Source organism: Phyllobates terribilis, unplaced genomic scaffold (assembly GCF_046119375.1).
Source record: "Phyllobates terribilis strain yellow unplaced genomic scaffold, ASM4611937v1 Scaffold_4__5_contigs__length_816908805, whole genome shotgun sequence".
Classification (NCBI taxonomy): domain Eukaryota; kingdom Metazoa; phylum Chordata; class Amphibia; order Anura; family Dendrobatidae; genus Phyllobates; species Phyllobates terribilis.
In genome coordinates, this window is record NW_027362764.1 from 678,910,533 (window position 1) to 678,936,478 (window position 25,946).

At 48.8% G+C, this 25,946-nt stretch overlaps 5 pseudogenes; all 5 read left to right on the plus strand.

Moving 5' to 3' along the window:
- The first annotated feature begins 994 nt into the window (after positions 1 to 994).
- Positions 995 to 1,100, plus strand: LOC141270241 (5S ribosomal RNA; annotated as a pseudogene).
- Positions 1,101 to 5,171: 4,071 nt separating this feature from the next.
- Positions 5,172 to 5,291, plus strand: LOC141267706 (5S ribosomal RNA; annotated as a pseudogene).
- An 18,357-nt stretch (positions 5,292 to 23,648) lies between these two features.
- LOC141268456 (5S ribosomal RNA) lies at positions 23,649 to 23,767 on the plus strand (annotated as a pseudogene).
- A 621-nt stretch (positions 23,768 to 24,388) lies between these two features.
- Positions 24,389 to 24,508, plus strand: LOC141267691 (5S ribosomal RNA; annotated as a pseudogene).
- A 928-nt stretch (positions 24,509 to 25,436) lies between these two features.
- LOC141268016 (5S ribosomal RNA) lies at positions 25,437 to 25,555 on the plus strand (annotated as a pseudogene).
- Positions 25,556 to 25,946: the final 391 nt, after the last annotated feature.

Consider the following 25,946-nt stretch of genomic DNA (forward strand, 5'->3'; position numbering starts at 1 on the left):
TTTGCTTTTTCTTTCCTTCCACCAGCAGGGGCACTCTCTTCTATGCCTTTTTTCCATTCCCTTTCACAAGTGCACACATTCATTCTCTTTTCTTTTTTTCATTTGCTTTCTCTCTTGCGCTATTTCATCTCTGCAAAATACCAGCATCCTTCTGATCACCGTGGGCCTCCAGCATTGTTGCTTATTTACTTTTAATACTAGGCTCCTTTTCACCAGGACCAGCGTCTCCCGCGTGGCTGGAGGCAACCACCGGTAACCCCAAGCAGAAGACCTTTGCAGGCAACACGACCCTCCCCCCTGAAGAGCAGCTCAAAGTCACTGGCAACCATCTCACCCTCTTCCTTCATTCACCCCTGGACGTCTCGCTCCGCCCCCAAGTTACGGGTCCAGCTTGCTCTTTCTGTCACATTACCGCGATGAAGGGTTTAGCCTGCAGGAGACCCTGCGCCGAGCCATTTTTGAAGACACCTGATGCGGCGGGTGAATCACTGCTAAACAAACCACACCTGTAGGGACGGCACAGCCTTTGCATGGACCCTTTGGAGCCCGCCCCGTCACCGCCAGATTGCTCGCCACAAGCGAGCACGTGTGCATGCTGGCTTGTGTGTGAGAGTGCGCTTCCTAGGTGTTGGCGCGCTGCAGACAGTCAAAGGGATTGTTCCCTTTCATTAAAAGTTAAACCCCGGCTGCAGGCGATTAGAAAGCAACTAACCGTGCTCTACTCACCCTACCCGGGTCTACCGGTGAGTCTCGCCTCTGCTCCCGGCCTGTGGCATTGGCCTCGAAGCTGACGTTCCGTCGACAGCGCTGCAGCCGATCAGTGAGCTCAGCGGTTCTGAGTGGGGCCTTCTGTCTACAAGACCTTTTAAGGAAGCCAGCAAAAAAATTGAAGAGAAGGGAAAGCACAAAAGGACCTGGTCTTGCTGAGCACTGGAAAGAGCAGCCGGCAGCCAGACTTCAAAGTAGAAGAGCAGCAAGTGAGAGGCTTGTCTGTGCCTATGGCCAAACCACCCTGAACACGCCCGATCTTGTCTGATCTTGGAAGCTAAGCAGGGTTGGGCCTAGTTAGTACTGCCTGGGAATACCAGGTGCTGTAGGCTTTTGCTTTTTCCTTCCTTCCACCAGCAGGGGGCACTCTCTTCTATGCCTTTTTTCCATTCCCTTTCAGAGGCCGTTAGTCAGGGCAGGAGTCAGGTAACCAACACTTTGACCACATACTCTCTACTAACTATGTTTCTGTTAGCTCTCACTTTTTCCTCTATAGTCCTCCACTTTCTAATAACCCCTCAAATCCCTACACCAAGTAAGAAACTCTTCATCTCTCCCTCTATTCTCCCCATTCATCTCACCTCCTCCTCCAAATTATTCCTCAACATTCAATCCTGGATCTCCAAACACAGACAGCCACCTCATGCTCTCTCTTCCTCCCACCTGCTAACACTTTCTCTGCTCCTCCTCACTGCTGGAGATATCTCTCCAAATCCTGGTCCTCCTCACCATATCCCCACAGTCACTTCTACCTCCTATCCACGACCTTCCTCAAACTGTCGCAACCCTTCTAACCTCATACCCATCCAACTAATACCCACCTCCTCAGCTATACTAACAGGAGCTCTCTGGAACGCTCGCTCTGTCTGCAACAAACTTTCCTTCATCCACGATCTTTTCATTACAAACAAACTCTCCTTCCTCGCCATCACCGAAACCTGGCTCACCCCCTCTGACACAGCCTCCCCAGCTGCCCTTTCATATGGCGGATTCCACCTTTCCCACACCCCCCGCCCCAATGGCAAACATGGTGGAGGCGTAGGTTTCCTCCTATCAGAACTCTGCGCTTTCACCAAAATCCCACTGCCACCCTCCGTTACACTCCCCTCTTTTGAGGTGCACTGTGTGCGCATCTATTCCCCCTCCAACCTCCAACTGGCCGTCGTTTACCGACCTCCAGGGCAAGCCACCACCTTCTTAGACCATTTCACTACCTGGCTGCTTCACTTCCTTTCCACTGACATCCCCACTATCATAATGGGTGATTTCAACATCCCCATTGACACTCCCCACTCGTCTGTCTCTAAGCTCCTATCCCTCACTTCCTCCTTTGGACTCACTCAATGGTCTTCCACACCCACCCACAAAGATGGCCACACACTGGACCTCATCTTCACCCGCCTCTGTTCCCTATCTAACCTCTCTAACTCCCCACTCCCTCTCTCTGACCATAACCTCCTCACATTCTCTACCCTCTCCGGGTGCACAATCCCCACTCCACAAACTCACACACCCTCGCAGAAATCTCAAACACCTTGACCTACACTCTCTCTCTGAATCCCTCCTTCCTCTCACAGACATAAATTCCTTACACGATGCAGACGTTGCTGCTGCTTCATATAACACCACAATAGCTGTAGCTCTAGACTCGATCGCCCCTCTCACACACACCACACCTCGCACATTCAACAGGCAACCCTGGCACACTAAACTTACCAAAGAACTGCGCCGGGCCTCCAGGGTTGCGGAGCGGAGATGGAAAAGGTCTCACTCCATCGAGCACTTCATCGCATTCAAGCAATCCCTCACTAATTTCAAGTCCGCACTCACTACAGCAAAACAAACCTACTTCTCATCTCTCATATCCTCCCTATCTCACAACCCTAAACAGCTATTTAACACTTTCAACTCTCTCCTTCGTCCCCCAGCACCTCCTCCCTCTTCTCTCATCTCAGCCGACGACTTTGCCTCATTCTTCAAACAGAAGATTGACACCATCAGACAAAACTTTGGCCTAAAGTCCACGCAACCCCTCCTCATATCTACTCAACCCTCCTCCTCCAAACCCCACTTCTCCACCATTACAGAAGGTCAAGTCTCCTCTTTACTCTCCAAATCACACCTCACCACCTGCGAACTTGACCCAATCCCATCCCACCTCATCACTAACCTCACCACAGTCTTCATCCCAACCCTAACCCACCTCTTCAATCTATCACTAACAACCGGAGTCTTCCCCTCATGTTTCAAACATGCCGCAATCACACCCATCCTCAAAAAGCCCTCCCTTGACCCTTCCTCTCTGACCAGCTACCGCCCCATATCACTCCTCCCCTTTGCCTCAAAACTTCTAGAACAACATGTCCACCTTGAACTGTCCTCCCACCTCTCCTCCTGCTCCCTCTTCGACCGTCTACAATCTGGCTTCCGACCGCATCACTCGACTGAAACTGCCCTGACCAAAGTCACCAATGACCTACTAAATGCCAAATCCAAGCAACACTACTCCATCCTCCTCCTTCTGGACCTGTCATCTGCCTTTGACACAGTGGACCATTCCCTCTTACTCCAGATTCTCTCATCTCTTGGCATCACGGAATTGGCTCTATCTTGGATCTCCTCATACTTAACAGACAGGACATTCAGCATCTCCCACTCACGCACCACCTCCTCATCTCGCCCCCTATCTGTCGGTGTCCCCCAAGGTTCAGTTCTAGGACCTCTGCTCTTCTCCATCTACACCTTCGGCCTGGGACAGCTCATAGAGTCTCACGGCTTTCAGTATCACCTCTATGCTGACGACACACAGATCTACCTCTCTGGACCCGATATCTCCTCCCTACTAACCAGAATCCCACAATGTCTGTCCGCCATCTCATCCTTCTTCTCCGACAGGTTTCTAAAACTCAACATGGATAAAACAGAGTTCATCATCTTTCCACCCTCTCATTCACATCCCCCATCCGACCTATCCATCAACGTCAATGGCTGTTCACTCTCCCCAGTCCCACAAGCTCGCTGCCTTGGGGTAACCCTGGACTCTGATCTCTCCTTCAAGCCACATATCCAAGCCCTTTCCACCTCCTGCCGACTCCAACTCAAAAACATCTCCCGGATCCGTGCATTCCTCAGCAAAGACTCTGCAAAAACACTAGTGCATGCCCTCATCATATCCCGCCTCGACTACTGCAACCTCCTGCTCCGTGGCATCCCTTCCAACACTCTTGCACCTCTCCAATCTATCCTAAACTCTGCTGCTCGACTAATCCACCTGTCCCCCCGCTATTCCCCGGCCTCTCCTCTCTGTCAATCCCTTCACTGGCTCCCCATTGCCCAGAGAATTCAGTTCAAAATTCTAACCATGGCATACAAAGCCATCCACAACCTGTCTCCCCCATACATCTGTGACCTAGTCTCCCGGTACTTACCTGCACGCAACCTCCGATCCTCACAAGACCTCCTGCTCTACTCCCCTCTTATCTCCTCCTCCCACAATCGTATACAAGATTTCTCCCGTGCTTCCCCCCTACTCTGGAACTCTCTACCCCAACATATCAGACTCTCGCCGACCGTGGAAACCTTCAAAAGGAAATTGAAGACCCACCTCTTCCGACAAGCCTACAACCTGCAATAAACACCACTGCACGACCAGCTCTACCCTCACCTACTGTATCCTCACCCATTCCTTGTAGACTGTGAGCCCTCACGGGCAGGGTCCTCGCTCCTCCTGTACCAGTCGTTGACTCGTTTTGTTAAGATTATGTAAATGCTTTTGTTATGTATATCCCTATCACATGCAAAGCGACATGGAATAAATGGCGCTATAATAATAAATAATAATAATATTAATAAGTGCACACATTCATTCTCTTTTCTTTTTTTCATTTGCTTTCTCTCTTGCGCTATTTCATCTCTGCAAAATACCAGCATTCTTCTGATCACCGTGGGCCTCCAGCATTGTTGCTTCTTTACTTTTAATACTAGGCTCCTTTTCACTAGGACCAGCGTCTCCCGCGTGGCTGGAGGCAACCACCGGTAACCCCAAGCAGAAGACCTTTGCAGGCAACACGACCCTCCCCCATGAAGAGCAGCTCAAAGTCTCTGGCAACCATCTCACCCTCTTCCTTCATTCACCCCTGGACGTCTCGCTCCGCCCCCAAGTTACGGGTCCAGCTTGCTCTTTCTGTCACATTACCGCGATGAAGGGTTTAGCCTGCAGGAGAACCTGCGCCGAGCCATTTTTAAAGACACCTGATGCGGCGGGTGAATCACTGCTAAACAAACCACACCTGTAGGGACGGCACAGACTTTGCATGGACCCTTCGGAGCCCGCACCGTCACGGCCAGATTGCTCGCCACCAAGCGATCCTGAGAAAGGCTGGCCGGGCGAAGAATCGAGCAACTTCTACTGGCCATACCACCTTGGATACGCCCGATTTCATCTGATCTCGGAAGCAAAGCAGGGCTGGACTCGGACAGTACTTGGATGGGAGACCTCCTGGGAACACCGGGTGCTGTAGACCATTTTGATAACGTTTTTACCTACTGCACAGCTCGGCTAGAATGGAACGGCGGCTTGCCGGACACCGACCTTAAGTAACTTAGATGATGGAAGCCCCAAGGCCTCTGAGCCAGTTGGCAGCTAAGTACGCTACCCCGCCGCCTTCACGCAGGCCTGACACCGAGCTCCTTGCGACGGCTAGGAGTGCTTATTGACTCCGCAGCTTGTCGTGTTGAAATGATGGCGTTAAAAGCACCCGCTGCCGTGAAGGGGCCAGGCTTTCAGCAGGTGCCCAGGGAAGGATTTGGATGCCGGCCGCCTAGCGAGGGCCAGCAGAAGTAACATGTTTCTCTGCAAAGAAGCTTGTGTAACCAAGCCAGACGGCTGACAAAGAGCTAACCTCAGTGCAAGGAAGGCAAGGAAGGTGCGGAAGGAATTGGGGAGGGGGGGGTGATTCCTGCTAGGGCCCTGAAATCATAAAACAGGCAGGAGAGTCTGACGCATGGTGACGGAGAGGTTGTAGGGGCAGATAGGGGGTGTTGTCACGTGCGAGCACGTGTGCATGCTGGCTTGTGTGTGAGAGTGCGCTTCCTAGGTGTGGCGCGCTGCAGACAGTCAAAGGGATTGTTCCCTTTCATTAAAAGTTAATCCCCGGCTGCAGGCTATTAGAAAGCAACTAACCGCGCTCTACTCACCCTACCCGGGTCTACCGGTGAGTCTCGCCTCTGCTCCCGGCCTGTGGCATTGGCCGTGAAGCTGACGTTCCGTCGACAGCGCTGCAGCCGATCAGTGAGCTCAGCGGCTCTGAGTGGGGCGTTGTGTCTACAAGACCTTTTAAGGAAGCCAGCACAAAAATTGAAGAGAAGGGAAAGCACAAAAGGACCTGGTCTTGCTGAGCACTGGAAAGGGCAGCCGGCAGCCAGACTTCATAGTAGAAAAGCAGCAAGTGAGAGGCTTGTCTCTGCCTACGGCCACACCACCCTGAATACGCCCGATCTCATCTGATCTCGGAAGCTAAGCAGGGTCAGGCCTGGTTAGTACTTGGATGGGAGACTGTAAAACAATACTCTACCTGTATTATTTTTTTTCAACTGAGGACTTCTCAAAATATCAATATCACGATATTCTTATAAAAAAATGTATCTATTTATTCTTGGATTGTCCATTAAAAAGAATCAGAATGCAGCAGGTGCATACAATAATTAGTTATAAAGTAATTGTCCATTTGTCCATAATTAGCTTAATTGTTGAGATTCACCCATCTTTCCTTGGATACTGGCTGGTAAATCATGTGTTTGTTCAGCATGTGTCCAGGCCTACATGTCATCTGCTTCTCAGCATGAAGATTCTGTGTCTTGTGGGGTGGGCAGAGCAAGAGAGCCCACCCTTTCTGTACCATGGGCTTTCATAGCCAGTCGCATGGACACCTGCTCTACATATGGTAGTGAACCAAAAATACACACACAAATAGCGCATGTCAACTAGACACGATGGCTGAGGCATAGAACTCAGAAAAATGATTATCGATTAACATTCCAAATGAATTTCCATAATTAACCATTTAACATTTCCCCCTTTTTTGAGAATAAAAGGACTTTAACTGAAATTTCTCAAAAGAAGATACATTCATCAATCATTTTTTCTTTCCTTCTTCCTTGGCAATATCATTAAATTTCCATAATAATAATAATAGTAATAATAGTATCAATATCGAATTATTGCTATATAATGATGTGAATTCATGTTATGGTAAGCCGTGACTAATATTCATTTAATATGTATAATTATACTTCCCTATATCTAAATTGAAGCAATCGCGGGTTCAATCGTCATCATCTGTTGTCATCGGGTCGTCGTCTCGTCTTCTTCTTGGTTCTTTTATAACACAGTCTTTAGATGAAAACTCCTTTGAAATAAATTACAGCATGTAGATATTGTACAGTCCATAATTGTGTTCATTATTGTTCAGTCCATAAACTGTACTCTTTATTAGAAAGATCATGTGTGTCAGTTGATAAGAAAACAAAGTCCATGGATGAAATGTAGCTTTAATATCTGTGCAGTGTCACCTGGACTTACGTTGGATCGTCTTTGGAATCTTCCGTGTGTCCGCACTGGTCTCGTGTCACTTTTGGAACAGATGTGACGTCTTTGGTCAGTAAAGCAGGGGCGGAACTACCGCCCGTGCAGCCGGTTCATTGAACGGGGGCCCCGAGGGAGAGGGGGCCCCTCCAGCCTCCAGCAGGGCCGCCATCAGGGCATGACTGCCCTGACTCCAGTATGGGGCCCGGCCGGTAGGGGCCCCCTCGGGGGCCCCCCTCTTGTGCGTCTCTCTCCTCATGGGGCCCCCGGCCCCATGATATGCGCCGGGTCCGGGACATTTCAGCGCTGAGCTGGGCTGTTGCAGCAGCGCCTTCATGATTCCCCTGACTTCCGGTCATGTGACGGTGCAGTCACATGGCCGGAAGTCAGGAGAACCTGCTGTCAGCGATTTGGACGAGCGCCAGGATTCTGCAGGGATCGCATGGGGGTAAGTATAACAAGTTTTATTTTTTTTAAAATACAATTAACTATGAGTGGAGAGATGGGAGATGCACATGTGTGTGTGTGTGTGTGTGTGGGGGGGAGATGGGAGATGCACATGTGTGTGTGTGGGGGGGGAGATGGGAGATGCACATGTGTGTGTGTGGGGGGGGAGATGGGAGATGCACATGTGTGTGGGGGGGGAGATGGGAGATGCACATGTGTGTGGGGGGGGAGATGGGAGATGCACATGTGTGTGGGGGGGGGAGATGCACATGTGTGTGGGGGGGGGATGGGAGATGCACATGTGTGTGGGGGGGGGATGGGAGATGCACATGTGTGTGGGGGGGAGATGGGAGATGCACATGTGTGTGGGGGGGAGATGGGAGATGCACATGTGTGGGGGGGAGATGGGAGATGCACATGTGTGGGGGGGATGGGAGATGCACATGTGTGGGGGGGGGGATGGGAGATACACATGTGGTGGGGGGGAGATGGGAGATGCACATGTGGGGGGATGAGAGAGGTGCACATGTGGTGGAGGGGGATGAGAGAGGTGCACATGTGGTGGAGGGGGATGAGAGAGGGGCACATGTGGGGGAGGGGGATGAGAGAGGGGCACATGTGGGGGAGGGGGACGAGAGGGGCACATGTGGGGGAGGGGGTGAGAGATGTGCACATGGGGGGGTGAGAGCTGCACATGGGGGGGTTTGAGAGCTGCACATGGGGGAATTGGGAGTAGGGGATAATGAGCTGCACATAACGAATGTGGGGTGGGGGAGAGTAAATGATAAATGATGATGGGGTGGGGAGAGCACGGACATGATATAATGAATTGGGGCAGGGGGTGCATGTAAATATTGAATGCGGGGAGCAGGAAGTATAGAGTAGGGGGCGTTGCGGATGCAGGAGTGTGACTGGTAACAAATTGGCGGAAAGAGTAGAGGTTCTAATTAAATTATATATTAAGTGCCTATTTACAGTTAATGGGGGCACAGTGGTGGATTACAATTTATATTTGGAATGGTAGGTTGCATAATAACTAACCATATATTGATGGTGGATGCACGTCTGTATTCAGCTGCGTAATGTAGAAGTTGGGGAATGTGCTCTAGATAACTGTGTTATTTTATGCAGAGACGAGTCCTGGCTGGAAGATGTGATGGCGGTCTGTGCTGGATGAAGGAGAAAAGCGAAGATGAAGGACTTCACCTAGAGACGTCACCGGTGAGTCAGTCTATTACATGTACACTGTGTATAATGTCACTGGTGATCACTGTATTACCTGTACACTGACACTATATACAGAGCTCCTGTGTATAATGTCACTGGTGATCCCTGTATTACCTGTACACTGACACTATATACAGAGCTCCTGTGTATAATGTCACTGGTGATCACTGTATTACCTGTACACTGACACTATATACAGAGCTCCTGTGTATAATTTCACTGGCGATCACTAGATTACCTGGACACTTACATTATACATACCATGTATAGAGCACCCGTGTATAATGACACTTATGGTAATATTAGTAATGTGGTGGTAATATTAGTAATGTAGTGGTAATATGTGGTCTGGTCATGGTGTGGCAGTTTTTCTCCCTTCTGTGTGGTATTATTCGGTCACTATGTTGTGGTAATATGTGGTCTGGTCATGGTGTGGCGGTATTCCCTGTATGTGGTATTATTGGTCATTTAAAAAAAAAATGTATATGACACATTCCCTTAAAGAAAACTAAATAAAAATATATCTAAAAAGAGTATTGGATATTTTAAGAAAATTTTAATAGGTTAGAGTAGGGCCCGCCCAGAAGAGTCTACCTTATCGTGGTGGCGGCTTTAAAAATCTTTTGGCCAAAACAAAAGCTGATGGCTATGTATGTGGCGCCATCACATGGCCGAACGTCAGGAGAACCTGGTGGCAGCGACGTGGACGAGCGCCAGGATTCTGCAGGGATTGCATGGGGGTAAGTATAACAAGTTTTATTTTTTTTAAATACAATTAATTAACTAGGAGTGGGGGGAATCAGAGATGCACGGGGGGGATGAGAGATGCACATGGGGGGGTGAGAGATGCACATGGGGGGGTGAGAGATGCACATGGTGGGGGTGAGAGATGCACATGGTGGGGGTGAGAGATGCACATGGTGGGGGTGAGAGATCCACATGGTGGGGGTGAGAGATGCACATGGTGGGGGTGAGAGATGCACATGGTGGGGGTGAGAGATGCACATGGTGGGGGTGAGAGATGCACATGGGGGGGTGAGAGATGCACATGGGGGATGAGAGATGCACATGGGGGGGATGAGAGATGCACATGGGGGGGGATGAGAGATGCACATGGGGGGGATGAGAGATGCACGGGGGGTGAGAGCTGCACATGGGTGGGATGAGAGCTGCACATGGGGGGGGTGAGAGATGCACATGGGGGGTTATGTTTACATAACTTTGTTGCCTTATGAAGGGCAGGGGGGCCCCCCAAAATTTCTTGCACAGGGGCCCACTACAGTCTGTGTCCGCCCCTGCAGTAAAGCAAGGGTTAACTTGACACTTTCCTGCTTTATATAGCACCATAACCAGTACTCAGTCCTTTATATACAGGACACATATGCCAGGTATTACCTGTTCACCAGCTTTCATTGAAGCGTTGCAGGTGATAAGAAACCACTGGAACGTGATGAAACTTGAACACAACACAGTACATATAGGATCATCGTCCTCTGCCGTCCTGGTGATCAGTGGTGTGAATTGTATTGTATGTAATGGACACAGTCTATTATAACACTCAGCATTCACACCTGTTACCTTCTGAGACGTCCGGATATCAGTTGCTTCTTCTTGTAACTTTTGAGAATCTCTTTGATTTATAAAAATTAAAAGTCTTTATTAAGATAGAATTCATAATTGCGATGTCTTGATTGAAGTCTTCATTCCCTAATCTGATACCAAATCTGGCAGTTTTTCCTAACCTATAATATCACAGCGTACTATAGCAATCAGTAATATCCATCTAATTATTATCAAAATATTAAATTAAATTATGTTTGGAATAATAAACAATAATAGATAATAATTCATTATCAATCAAGTTCTCCATATGATAGAACATTTTTATGTCATAGGTGTAATTACCTTTTCCAACCCATAGGTGTCAGTGTATTTTGAAAAAACAAGTTTTTATATCTTTATTAAACCAATAATATCAAAGAATGTATACTCCTGAACCAAAATGAATAAATATATGAATGTATGAATGAATGAATGAATGAATGAATAAATGAATGAATGAATTGTTGTGTTTACTCAGAAAATGTAAACATTTTTTTCCTTAGCAATATATATTTAATGAAGCAATACTCTTGTATTAGACATTACTTTATAAAATATTAATGTGTTTTCTCAATTGAGATATTGAACTCAAATAAAATCAAATGAGAATTAAAAAATGAAAAATAGAAAAATAAGAAGTATAAAGTAAGAATAAAATTTTAAAAATGAAAAATAAAATTAAGAGTAAAAATAAGAATAAAAATAAAAATAAGGCCTTTAAATTTTAATGACAAATGCAGAGTAATTATATTCTCCATAAAAAATACCCTTATATCTCCATTAACTGGATGATTTCATATTTGTCATAACCTTGTACCACCAAAAAAATATTAAATTATGCAACTTTGCATGTAATACCCGTCTTAATTATACCATAGTATCTTATTATTATTTCTTCTTTATTAAAATGTGTGGAAAATAAGTATTGATCAAAAGTGATTATGTAATCAGGATCAAAAACACATTTTCCCCCTTAATACCAAAAATATTATTTTATAAAATTTATGTATATATCAGAACCAAATTAAAAATAATTATTCTTCTAGAAATATTGTGCATAAATTTCATATCGATGAGTAGCATAGATTTGACTAAAGAGAGGTGTGTACCTATTTAGGTAACCATTAAAAATAATATTATAGTTATTCAAGAATATTATCATGTGGAAAATTATTCTAAATATAAATTTGCTTTGTAAACCATTTTGATGTGTGGTTGCCCTTATCCACTATTAGTTAAATTAAGAAATAATAATTATTAAAGAAATATAGAAATATATATATGTAGATAATACCTAATTATGTATTATAATTTCCTCAGAATTAAATATATTTTTGTACCTTCATATAAAGAAACATTTTTATTTTTTCAAACATACAAACATACGAGGCCTCTGTCACATCAATCACACTTAGCAGCTGCTGATTTACTCATCTGTCACCTTCACTCTGACATTCACAGATCTGTTCAACTCAAACATTCCACATATGAAGTTTTAGATATATATATATATATATTTAACCCAAAATTGTTGTATCCCAATTTATTAATGCGCATTGCCATATCATTTGAATATCTTTATATTTCTTTGAATATTCCCCAAGTACATATTATATAATATGAGAGTAAGTCACTGGAATTTCAGACACTTGAAAAAACTCTTGTCTTAGATTCTTTTTTCACTGGCTGCCCGGTCTTAAGTTACATCAGTTGAAAATAGAATGAATGGGATCCTATACTATTAGCTCAAAGTTCAAATGCCGCAGCTGTCACACGTCATGCTGTAAAGCTACTTTAATTTGCACGAACACTTCATGCACAGAAAATATTAGCAACACAAAAGAATTAATAAGTATTACATATATATTATAGTTCAACTAGATATATTGTTATTATTTTAAAATGTTATACACATGAAATCATGCAATTTTTTCACTTCCTGTGTGAATAAAGAAATAAATCCATTTTAGAGTTCTTTGATCAAATCCTGCTTTGGAATGAAAACTCTAAGGAAATATAAGAAAATAAAATTAAATATCAAATTCATACAGAAACAGAATTATTTAAATATCTTATACATATATTGGTTGGTTCTAATGTAATTCAAAATATTGCTACTTAAATTTATATATATGAAGTTCTAATTTAATAATTAATATATATATATATATATATGTTATAAACGTATATATAAATACAATTATACGCAATCTCTACTTAGACAAGTGTATATATATATATATATATATATATGAACTATTAGAAACTATGTAACTACAATTTTACTGTATAAGATTATAAATAAATATTGAGACATTGTATTACATTTTGATACAACATTATAATTACAGTTTTTCCTTAGCCACTCCCTAAACCAAATCTTCTGTCTCTCTCAAATATCTCCAGGAACGCCCTATTTAGGAAAGACATTTTTCTATCCTTCAAAACCTCAGAGAACTGCCTGTTCTTCTGTCCACATTCCATGACATCACTGTGAGTTGGTCGTCTCACCTGTCTCTGTCCATCAGTTTCAGCCATTTTCCTTTTTAGAGAATCACAGTTCTGACTGAGAATTAACTCATTCTGTGGAGAGATGGATCTTTGCACTGGCTGATATGGCTTATAACATATATGAAATCTTCTGCGTACTTCATAGAGTTCACTATGGGGATGACTCAGTCTAGGAGAGTTTGATATTGGCTTTTGATAAGATTTTACCTTTCCTGGTTTCATAAATTTAGCTTGATTTATTTTCTTTTCACGATTCTCATGTTTTCTAACAAAATCCAGCATCTGCGCACATTCAAATAATGAATTTTTTTGTGATGCCATAACTTGGGAAACTGAATTTAGAAATTTGAATTTTTGTACAAAAATTGTTATCATATGTTGTACTTTTCCATTTTTGATGAGAGCTTTGTACAACCGTTCAAATATGGACATGAATGTATATGTACATTCCTTCCTACCAATCCTTAGTTTCTGCAGATCTTCTATGTTGGGAAAATCCTTTGTGACACAATAAATCAAATATCTTAATCTGTCCGAATCATTTTCCCATCCATTAGGAGAGTCATTTTCACAGGGCATTAAATGTAAACGTCTGGACAATGTCACAGGAATCCATATTTTAAATAATTGATTCCTCTCCTCATTGGATAAATCAAACTTATCAGAGAAGCTCTCAAATGTCTCTGAATTTCTACAGGCATGGATTTTGACATCATATTTTGGCATGATTTTGTATAATTTCAGCAAATTTTTCCTCATTTTAATTTGGAGTTGAGCCTGGGTAATTCCAGAATTCTCTGATATTTTTAGTGGCTCTTGTACGTCCGTTCCTCCTACGTCACTCACGTCTCCTCCCACATCACCTAGTATGTCGGTTTCTCATATGTCAGTCATGTCTCCTCCCATGTCAGGTTTCTGTATGTCCGTCTTGTAACGGGTCTGGGAGGCGGAACCTCTGAGCTACTATGCAAGGGGGCAGTCCTTGTAAGGGAGCGGGTGGCGACCAGGGAAGATGGGCAGGAGGTCACAGCAGGTGACCGGGACAGTCTCTGAGTGAACAGGCTGGAGGTCACGGCAAGTGACCGGGGCAGTCTCTGGATGAACGGGCTGATGGTCACGGCAAGTGACCGGGGCAGTCTCTGAATGAACGGGCAGATGGTCACGGCAAGTGACCGGGGCAGTCTCTGGATGAACGGGCAGATGGTCGAGGCAAGTGACCGGGGCAGTCTCTGGATGAACGGGCAGATGGTCACGGCAAGTGACCGGGGCAGTCTCTGGATGAACGGGCAGATGGTCACGGCAAGTGACCGGGGCAGTCTCTAGGTAAAGGGTTGGTACGACCTGTGGCAGCTGATGATAGACGTGAGCTCCCAGGTGAGCAGGCGAGAGTCTCTGGATGAACGGGTGGTCACAGCATGTGACGGCGGAGCCTCCAGGAAGACCAACTGACAGGCGGCAGATGAGCACTCCCAGGTGAGCGGGCAGAAGTCTCTGGACAGGCGCATGGTCACAGCATGTGACGGCAGAGCCTCCAGGTAGGCTAGCAGACAGGCAGCAGATGAGCGCTCCCAGGTGAGCGAGCAGGAGTCACTGGACAGGCAGGTGGTCACAGCACGTGACGGCGGAGCCTCCAGGTAGACTAGCAGGCAGGTAGCTGGTGTGTGCTCCCAGGTGAGCGGGCAAGCTGGTCCATAGACAGACTGACAGGAGTTGGAAGGCAGACCGTCGGACCTCAGGCAAGCAGGCAGGTGGCTGATGTGCGCTCCCAGGTGAGCGGGCAGGCTGGTCCTTAGACAGACTGACAGGAGTAGTAAGGCAGACCGTCGGACCTCAGACTAGCAGGCAGGTAGCAGATAATCAGGCAGGAATCTGGCAGGTAACTGGCAGGTAACTGGCAACGGGACCTGAGGGCTGAAGCAGAGTAGTGAACAGTGCAACAACATTGCTCGGGCACCTCCATTTTGGAGGAGGTGCCTTATATATGGTGAAGTCCTCCGGCCATTGGCCGGGGACTCCTTAGGACGGCGCGCGCGGCCCCTTTAAGAGGGAGGGAGAGCGCGGGCGCGCGCCCTAAGCACAGTGGCCGGGAAGGAGCGCGCGCTGCCAGCAGAGCGGGAGGTGGACGCCGGGCACGGAGCAGAAAGGTGAGGGGAACAGCGTCCCTGCCTAGCAGGGGGCAGGGACACCGGCGCTACAGTACCCCCCTTTAGGCCCCACCTTTTTTAGGCCAGACAGAAATTTAGCTAGGATAAGAGGGGCATGGATGTTCTCCCGGGGCTCCCACGTTCTCTCCTCAGGACCAAACCCCCTCCAATCTACTAGAAAAAAGGTCTTTCCTCTTACCCTTTTGGTGGCAAGAATGTTCTCTACCTCAAACTCGTCCTCAGCAGAAACCGGAGCAGGAGGCGTACCTGTAGACTTGGAAAAAGAGTTAAGTACCACAGGTTTGAGGAGAGATACATGGAAGGAGTTAGGGATCTGTAAGTTGGCCGGGAGTTTTAATTTATAGGCCACTGGGTTGATCTGACTGATGACCTCCAGAGGACCGATGAACCGAGGCCCTAACTTGTAAGAAGGTATCTTGAGTCGGACATATTTAGATGAGAGCCAGACTTTATCTCCAGGATGAAATTGTGGAGGATCCAGGCGTTTTTTGTCAGCGTGTCTTTTCATCCGTTCGGACGACTGAAGGAGTGCGGATCGGGTACTCTCCCAAATGGAGGAAAATTTGCTAACGAGAGATTCCGCAGCCGGGTTGTCCACAGAGGTGGAGACAGGAAAAGGAATCCGAGGATGCTGACCGAAGACTACAAAAAACGGGGATTTGGAGGAGGATTCGCTCTCGTGATTGTTATAAGAGAACTCGGCCCAAGGTAGGAGATCCACCCAGTCAGAATGATGGGCATTAACGAAGTGCCGGAGGTAACTGGTCAGGTTCTGATTGATCCGCTCCACTTGACCATTGGACTGTGGGTGGTAAGGGGAAGAGAAGTCCAGGGTGACGTCTAGCAGTTTACAAGTGGCTCTCCAGAAACGTGAGGTGAACTGTACCCCACGATCCGACACGATGTGGAGGGGCAGGCCATGAAGACGGAAGATGTGGCGGATAAAGTCTTTAGCCAGCTCGGGTGCAGACGGGAGACCAGGCAGGGGAATAAAGTGAGCTATCTTGGAAAAGCGGTCAGCGACCACCCAAATGACCGAACAACCGGCAGAGACGGGGAGATCAGTTATGAAGTCCATAGCAATATGCTGCCAGGGGCCAGCAGGCACAGGAAGCGGAAGAAGGCGACCAGCTGGCAGGTGTCTCGGGACTTTGTTGCGGGCGCAGGACACACAGGCAGAAACAAAGTCTATTACGTCCTTGTGCAGGGTAGGCCACCAGTAGTGCCGGGCAATAAGCTGGAGGGTCTTTTTCTGACCGGCGTGGCCAGCTAGTTTAGACGAGTGACCCCAGTGTAGGATCTTCTCCCGATCAGGTACTGATACGAACGTCTTACCGGGAGGGAGACGATTTAGACACACGGGAGCCACCTGCATTACTCTGGCGGGATCGATGATATGTTTAGGTTCTTCCTCGAGATCGGACACCAGAAAGGATCGGGACAAGGCATCTGTTTTGACGTTTTTGTCAGCCGGGCGAAAATGAAGAACAAAATCAAAGCGAGCAAAAAACAAGGACCACCGGGCTTGGCGCGGGTTAAGTCTCTGGGCATGCTGTAGGTAAGCCAAGTTCTTGTGGTCAGTGTAAATTATTACCGGGGGAAGAGCCCCCTCGAGTAGGTAACGCCACTCCTCCAATGCCAGTTTGATGGCCAATAACTCTCGGTCTCCTATGGAATAGTTGCGCTCAGAAGAGGAGAAGAGTTTGGAGAAGAAGCCACAAGTTACCATTTTCCCGGAAGATGATTTTTGAGTAAGTACCACTCCGGCTCCAGAGGAGGAGGCGTCAACTTCCAGGAAGAACTGCTTGTTGCCGTCCGGGCGATGCAGCACCGGGGCGGAAGAGAAGGCCTGTTTTAGGGAAAGAAAGGCCTCCTCTGCTTCGGGCGGCCACTCTTTGGGATTAGTACCCTTACGGGTGAGCACGGAAATTGGGGCAGTCCGGGAAGAGAAGTGTGGTATGAAGAGGCGGTAGTAGTTGGCGAAGCCCAGGAATCGCTGAATGGCCTTCATCCCCTCCGGTCGAGGCCATTTCTCGATGGCAGACAGTTTCTCTGGATCCATTCGTAGGCCGGTCTGAGAAATAATGTAGCCCAAAAACGGAAGCGAGGTCTGCTCAAAGAGGCACTTCTTGTATTTAGCGAAGAGGTGATTCTGCCTGAGCCTGAGCAGGACCTGACGAACGTCCCTCCGGTGAGTCTGGAGATCCGGAGAGAAGACCAAGATGTCGTCCAGGTACACCACTACGCAGGAGTAGAGAAGGTCACGGAAGATGTCATTGACCAACTGTTGAAAGACGGCAGGAGCGTTACAGAGACCAAAGGGCATTACCAGATATTCATAGTGGCCGTCCCGGGTGTTGAATGCCGTCTTCCATTCATCCCCCTGACGGATACGAACCAGGTTGTACGCCCCACGGAGGTCCAGTTTGGTGAAGATTTTAGCCCCCCTCAGACGATCAAATAACTCCGGAATGAGCGGAAGGGGGTACTTATTCTTCACCGTGATCTGGTTAAGGCCTCTATAGTCTATACAGGGACGGAGAGAGCCGTCCTTCTTTTTGACGAAAAAGAAGCCTGCTCCCGCCGGGGAGGTAGATTTCCGGATGAATCCCCTGGCCAGATTCTCCTCAATATATTCGGACATCGACCGGGTCTCAGCAGCGGATAAAGGATAAATACGCCCATGGGAAGGAGTAGTACCAGGTAACAGGTCGATAGGGCAGTCTTATGGTCTATGAGGAGGTAGAGTCTCTGCTTCCTTTTTATTAAAGACATCAGCATAAGACCAATAAGGAATCGGAAGTCCAGGTAGATTAGCTGGGGTAGGAGAAGGATGGACGGGATGGACGGGAACCAGACAGGTCTTATGGCAGTCCTGTCCCCAGCGAAGGACTTCTCCGGTCTGCCAGTCAAGCACGGGTGCATGTCTCTGGAGCCAAGGTAGGCCTAGCAAGAGGGCGTGAGAGAGTCCAGGCAGAACATGAAAGGAGATACTCTCAGAATGCAGCATTCCCACCTGCAGAGTAATGGATTCGGTGATGAGTTGGATGGGGCGTGGTAAGAGGCCCCCATCCACGGCAGCAACAGACAAGGGTACAGCCAGAGGTTTGGTGGGGATGCGGTATTTCTCTACCAGGGACTGTGAAATAAGATTCCCGGCTGCTCCAGAGTCAAGTTGGGCTAGTTCGAAATAACGGTTCTCCCCGCAGACGATTGAGACTGACAGCAGCAGAGATGGAGAGGATTTATTCTTGTCTAGGTCGACCTCTCTGAGCGAACCTAGACACAGGCGTTTCCCGACCTCTCAGGGCAGGCAAGGATCCGGTGCTCCTTACTGCCACAGTAGAAGCAGCTCCCCTCGGCACGGCGTAAGTCCTGACGGGTTTTGACCATCTTGGTCTGGTCGACCTGCATAGACTCAGGAGAGTGTACCTGGGTAGAGACGGAGGGAGTGACGGGTTTCTGAAAAGTAGGAGCTAGACGTGGTAACCTCCTCTCACGGGTGACCTCTTTGGCACGCTCCTGGAAACGTAGGTCAATCCGGGTGGCAAGAGTTATTAGGTCATCGAGAGTGGTAGGAATGTCCCGACCGGCAAGTTCATCTTTAATACGGCCGGACAGACCCTCCCAGAAGACGGATACCAGAGCATCATTATCCCAGGCCAGCTTCGAGGCAAGGGTATGGAACCGTATGGCATATTGGCCCACGGTGAGACTTCCCTGACGGAGGCGTAGCAGTGATGATGCGGATGAGGTCTTCCGTCCGGGTTCGTCGAAGACTTTCCGGAAAGCCGTGAGAAAAGCAGGCAAGTTGGACACCAGGGGGTCTCCTCTCTCCCATAGAGGATTTAGCCAGGCCAGGGCCTCCCCGGTGAGATGGGACATGATGAATTCAATTTTGGCCCGGTCGGAGTTAAACTGGTGGGACAATAGTTCAAAGTGCAGGGTGCACTGATTTATGAAGCCCCGAGCCTGGGCGGAGTCGCCTCCGAAGCGAGGAGGTGCAGAAAGCCGGGGTCCGAGGTAGGATACCATGGTATTAGTGGGCAGTGGAGCTGCCGGATTGCGAGACATGGCACTGGCGGAGGTTGCTGGTGGAGCAGTCAGAGTGTCCAGGCGAGTATTGACATTCCGCAGGTGACCCAGGATGGACTAATGTTGGGACCTTTGACGGGACAGTTCATGACACAGGTCCGAGAGCGAGGGAGCTTGGGTGCCACCGGGTTCCATGGCCCGAGCAAACTGTAACGGGTCTGGGAGGCGGAACCTCTGAGCTACTATACAAGGGGGCAGTCCTTGTAAGGGAGCGGGTGGCGACCAGGGAAGACGGGCAGGAGGTCACAGCAGGTGACCGGGACAGTCTCTGAGTGAACGGGCTGGAGGTCACGGCAAGTGACCGGGGCAGTCTCTGGATGAACGGGCTGATGGTCACGGCAAGTGACCGGGGCAGTCTCTGAATGAACGGGCAGATGGTCACGGCAAGTGACCGGGGCAGTCTCTGGATGAACGGGCAGATGGTCACGGCAAGTGACCGGGGCAGTCTCTGGATGAACGGGCAGATGGTCACGGCAAGTGACCGGGGCAGTCTCTGGATGAACGGGCAGATGGTCACGGCAAGTGACCGGGGCAGTCTCTAGGTAAAGGGTTGGTACGACCTGTGGCGGCTGATGATAGACGTGAGCTCCCAGGTGAGCAGGCGAGAGTCTCTGGATGAACGGGTGGTCACAGCATGTGACGGCGGAGCCTCCAGGAAGACCAACTGACAGGCGGCAGATGAGCGCTCCCAGGTGAGCGGGCAGAAGTCTCTGGACAGGCGGGTGGTCACAGCACGTGACGGCAGAGCCTCCAGGTAGGCTAGCAGACAGGCAGCAGATGAGCGCTCCCAGGTGAGCGAGCAGGAGTCACTGGACAGTCAGGTGGTCACAGCACGTGATGGCGGAGCCTCCAGGTAGACTAGCAGGCAGGTAGCTGGTGTGTGCTCCCAGGTGAGCGGGCAAGCTGGTCCATAGACAGACTGACAGGAGTTGGAAGGCAGACCGTCGGACCTCAGGCAAGCAGGCAGGAGGCTGATGTGCGCTCCCAGGTGAGCGGGCAGGCTGGTCCTTAGACAGACTGACAGGAGTAGTAAGGCAGACCGTCGGACCTCAGACTAGCAGGCAGGTAGCAGATAATCAGGCAGGAATCTGGCAGGTAACTGGCAGGTAACTGGCAACGGGACCTGAGGGCTGAAGCAGAGTAGTGAACAGTGCAAAAACATTGCTCGGGCACCTCCATTTTGGAGGAGGTGCCTTATATATGGTGAAGTCCTCCGGCCATTGGCCGGGGACTCCTTAGGACGGCGCGCGCGGCCCCTTTAAGAGGGAGGGAGAGCGCGCGCGCCCTAAGCACAGTGGCCGGGAAGGAGCGCGCGTTGCCAGCAGAGCGGGAGGAGGACGCCGGGCACGGAGCAGAGAGGTGAGGGGAACAGCGTCCCTGCCTAGCAGAGGGCAGGGACGCCGGCGCTACACGTCTCTTGGTCAGACCCAAGGTCACCTTCAGTTACAGACACGTGTCTTACTTCTTGTTCATTTTCCACATTACAGTCAGAATCAGTATCACCGTCTGCCACTTCTACACTATTTTCCTGCTTAGAAATCTCTAACACAAGACTATGAAAAAAATCTACCAAATGTAGAATATTTCTCAATTTCTGTTTGTCTCTATTTACCAATTTAGAAGTTAACTGTAAATTCTGCAATTCACATTCTTTGTATAAACTGAGCCACAAAACTTCTATGCCATCTCCTACATTAACTTTGCAATTAATATTACTTTGTTTAGCAAAAGAAGAAATTATATCCATATTTTGCTTACCTTAAGATTCCTTGGCTTCTCTTTATCAGCACGTCCTGTCTTCAGTTCGTCTGATTCTTTTCCTGTGTGATTCTGTTCCTTGTTAGTACCTCTGCTTCCTGTCTTTCCTCAGTCTGTAGGTCCTTTCTGCTTCTCGTGACAAACTAGTGAATTTACAGACACATGAACAACAGCTGTTCAGCTCGTCAGGACTCGCCCCTTGTTCACGGAAGAAATTCACTTACTTAATTTAAAAAAACAAAAAAACAAGACTGGCTGGCTCACCATTGTAAAATAATACTCTTCCTGTATTATTTTTTTCTACTGAGGACTTCTCAAAGTATCAATATCACGATATTCTTATAAAAAATGTATCTATTTATTCTTGGATTGTCCATTAAAAAGAATCAGATTGCAGCAGGTACATACAATAATTAGTTATAAAGTAATTGTCCATTTGTCCATAATTAGCTTAATTGTTGAGATTCACCCATCTTTCCTTGGATCCTGGCTGATAAATCATGTCTTTGTCCAGCATGTGTCCAGACCTACATGTCATCTGCTTCTCAGCATGAAGATTCTGTGTCTTGTGGGGTGGGCAGAGCAAGAGAGCCCCACCTTTCTGTACCATGGGCTTTTATAGCCAGTCGTATGGACACCTGTTCTACATATGGTGGTGAACCAAAAATACACACACAAATAGCGCATGTCAACTAGACACGATGGCTGAGGCATAGAACTCAGAAAAATGATTATCGATTAACATTCCAAATGAATTTCCATAATTAACCATTTAACAGAGACCGCCTGGGAATGCCAGGTGCTGTAGGCTTTTGCTTTTTCCTTCCTTCCACCAGCAGGGGGCACTCTCTTCTATGCCTTTTTTCCATTCCCTTTCACAAGTGCACACATTCATTCTCTTTTCTTTTTTTCATTTGCTTTCTCTCTTGCGCTATTTCATCTCTGCAAAATACCAGCATCCTTCTGATCACCGTGGGCCTCCAGCATTGTTGCTTATTTACTTTTAATACTAGGCTCCTTTTCACCATGACCAGCGTCTCCCGGGTGGCTGGAGGCAACAACCGGTAACCCCAAGCAGAAGACTTTTGCAGGCAACACGACCCTCCCCCCTGAAGAGCAGCTCAAAGTCACTGGCAACCATCTCACCCTCTTCCTTCATTCACCCCTGGACTTCTCGCTCCGCCCCCAAGTTACGGGTCCAGCTTGCTCTTTCTGTCACATTACCGCGATGAAGGGTTTAGCCTGCAGGAGACCCTGCGCCGAGCCATTTTTGAAGACACCTGATGCGGCGGGTGAATCACTGCTAAACAAACCACACCTGTAGGGACGGCACAGACTTTGCATGGACCCTTCGGAGCCCACCCCGACACGGCCAGATTGCTCGCCACCAAGCGATCCTGAGAAAGGATGGCCGGGCGATGGATAGAGCAGCTTCTACTGGCCATACCACCTTGGATACGCCTGATATCGTATGATCTTGGAAGCAAAGCATGGCTGGGCTCGGACAGTACTTGAATGAGAGACCTCCTGGGAACAGCTGGTGCTGTAGACCATTTTGATGACGTTTTGCCCTACTGCCCAGCTCGGCTAGCATGGAACGGCGCCTTGCCGGACACCGACCTTAAGTAACTTAGATGATGGAAGCCCCAAGGCCTCTGAGCCAGTTGGCAGCTAAGTACGCTATCCCGCCGCCTTCACGCAGGTCTGACACCGAGCTCCTTTCCATGGCTAGGAGTGCTTATTGACTCCGCAGCTCGCCGTCTGGAAATGATGGCGTTAAAAGCACCCGGGGCTGTGAAGGGGCCAGGGTTTCAGCAGGTGCCCAGGGAAGGTTTTGGATGCCTGTCGCCTAGCGAGGGCCAGCAGAAGTAACATGTTTCTCTGCAAAGAAGCTTGTGTAACCAAGCCAGACAGCTGACAAAGAGCTAACCTCAGTGGAAGGAAGGCAAGGAAGGTGCGGAAGGAATTGGGGAGGGGGGGTGATTCCTGCTAGGGCCCTGAAATCATAAAACAGGCAGGAGAGTCTGACGCATGGTGACGGAGAGGTTGTAGGGGCAGATAGGGGGTGTTGTCACGTGCGAGCACGTGTGCATGCTGGCTTGTGTGTGAGAGTGCGCTTCCTAGGTGTGACGCGCTGCAGACAGTCAAAGGGATTGTTCCCTTTCATTAAAAGTTAATCCCCGGCTGCAGCCTATTAGAAAGCAAATAACCGAGCTCTACTCACCCTACCCGGGTTTACCGGTGAGTCTCGCCTCTGCTCCCGGCCTGTGGCATTGGCCGTGAAGCTGATGTTCCGTCGACAGCGCTGCAGCCGATCAGTGAGCTTAGCGGCTCTGAGTGGGGCATTGTGTCTACAAGATCTTTTAAGGAAGCCAGCAAGAAAATTGAAGAGAAGGGAAAGCACAAAAGTACCTGGTCTTGCTGAGCACTGGAAAGGGCAGCCGGCAGCCAGACGTCAAAGTAGAAAATCAGCAAGTGAGAAGCTAGCCTCTGCCTACAGCCACACCACCCTGAACACGCCCAATCTGGTCTGATCTTAAAAGCTAAGCAGGGTTGGACCTGGTTAGTACTTAGATGGGAGACTGCCTGGGAATACCAGGTGCTATAGGCTTTTGCTTTTTCCTTCCTTCCACCAGCAGGGGGCACTCTCTTCTATGCCTTTTTTCCATTCCCTTTCACAAGTGCACACATTCATTCTCTTTTCTTTTTTTCATTTGCTTTCTCTCTTGCGCTATTTCATCTCTGCAAAATACCAGCATCCTTCTGATCACCGTGGGCCTCCAGCATTGTTGCTTCTTTACTTTTAATACTAGGCTCCTTTTCACCAGGACCAGCGTTTCCCGGGTGGCTGGAGGCAACAACCGGTAACCCCAAGCAGAAGACTTTTGCAGGCAACACGTCCCTTCCCCATGAAGAGCAGCTCAAAGTCACTGGCAACCATCTCACCCTCTTCCTTCATTCACCCCTGCACGTCTCGCTCCGCCACCAAGTTACGGGTCCAGCTTGCTCTTTCTGTCACATTACCGCGATGAAGAGTTTAGCCTGCAGGAGACCCTGCGCCGAGCCATTTTTGAAGACACCTGATGCGGCGGGTGAATCACTGCTAAACAAACCACACGTGTAGGGACGGCACAGCCTTTGCATTGACCCTTCGGAGCGCGCCCCGTCACGGCCAGATTGGTCGCCATCAAGCGATCCTGAGAAAGGCTGGCCGGGCGATGGGTCAAGCAGCGTCTACTGGCCATACCACCTTGGATACGCCCGATCTCGTCTGATCTCGGAAGCAAAGCAGGGCTGAGCTCGGACAGTACTTGGATGGGAGACCTCCTGGGAGCACCGGGTGCTGTAGACCATTTTGATGACGTTTTGCCCTACTGCCCAGCTCGGCTAGCATGGAACGGCGCCTTGCCAGACACCGACCTTAAGTAACTTAGATGATGGAAGTCCCAAGGCCTCTGAGCCAGTTGGCAGCTAAGTACGCTACCACGCACGCCTGACACCGAGCTCCTTGCCACGGCTAGGAGTGCTTATTGACTCCGCAGCTCGCCGTGTGGAAATGATGGCGTTAAAAGCACCCGGGGCCGTGAAGGGGCCAGGCTTTCAGCAGGTGCCCAGGAAAGGTTTTGGATGCTGGCCGCCTAGCGAGGGCCAGCAGAAGTAACATGTTTCTCTGCAAAGAAGCTTGTGTAACAAAGCCAGACGGCTGACAAAGAGCTAACCTCAGTGCAAGGAAGGCAAGGAAAAAATTGGGGGGGGGTGGGTGATTCCTGCTAGGGCCCTGAAATCATAAAACAGGCAGGAGGGTCTGACGCATGGTGACGGAGAGGTTGTAGGGGCAGATATGGGGTGTTGTCACGTGCGAGCACGTGTGCATGCTGGCTTGTGTGTGAGAGTGCGCTTCCTAGGTGTGGCGCGCTGCAGACAGTCAAAGGGATTGTTCCCTTTCATTAATAGTTAATCCCTGGCTGCAGGCTATTAGAAAGCAACTAACTGCGCTCTACTCACCCTACCCGGGTCTATCGGTGAGTCTCGCCTCTGCTCCCGGCCTGTGATATTGGCCGTGAAGCTGACGTTCCGTCGACAGCGCTGCAGCCGATCAGTGAGCTCAGCCGCTCTGAGTGCGGCCTTCTGTCTACAAGACCTTTTAAGGAAGCCAGCAAAAAAATTGAAGAGAAGGGAAAGCACAAAAAGACCTAGTCTTGCTGAGCACTGGAAAGGGCAGCCGGCAGCCGGCATCTAGACTTCAAAGTAGAAAAGCAGCAAGTGAAAGGCTTGTCTCTGCCTATGGCCACACCACCCTGAACACGCTCGATCTCGTCTGATCTTGGAAGCTAAGCAAAGTTAGGCCTGGTTAATACTTGGATGGGAGACCACCTGGGAATACCAGGTGCTGTAGGCTTTTGCTTTTTCCTACCTTCCACCAGCAGGGGGCACTCTCTTCTGTGCCTTTTTTCCATTCCCTTCCACAAGTGCACACATTCATTCTCTTTTCTTTTTTTCATTTGCTTTCTCTCTTGCGCTATTTCATCTCTGCAAAATACCAGCATCCTTCTGATCACCGTGGGCCTCCAGCATTGTTGCTTATTTAATTTTAATACTAGGCTTCTTTTCACCAGGACCAGCGTCTCCCGGGTGGCTGGAGGCAACAACCGGTAACCCCAAGCAGAAGACTTTTGCAGGCAACACGACCCTCCCCCCTGAAGAGCAGCTCAAAGTCACTGGCAACCATCTCACTCTCTTCCTTCATTCACCCCTGGACGTCTCGCTCCGCCCTCAAGTTACGGGTTCAG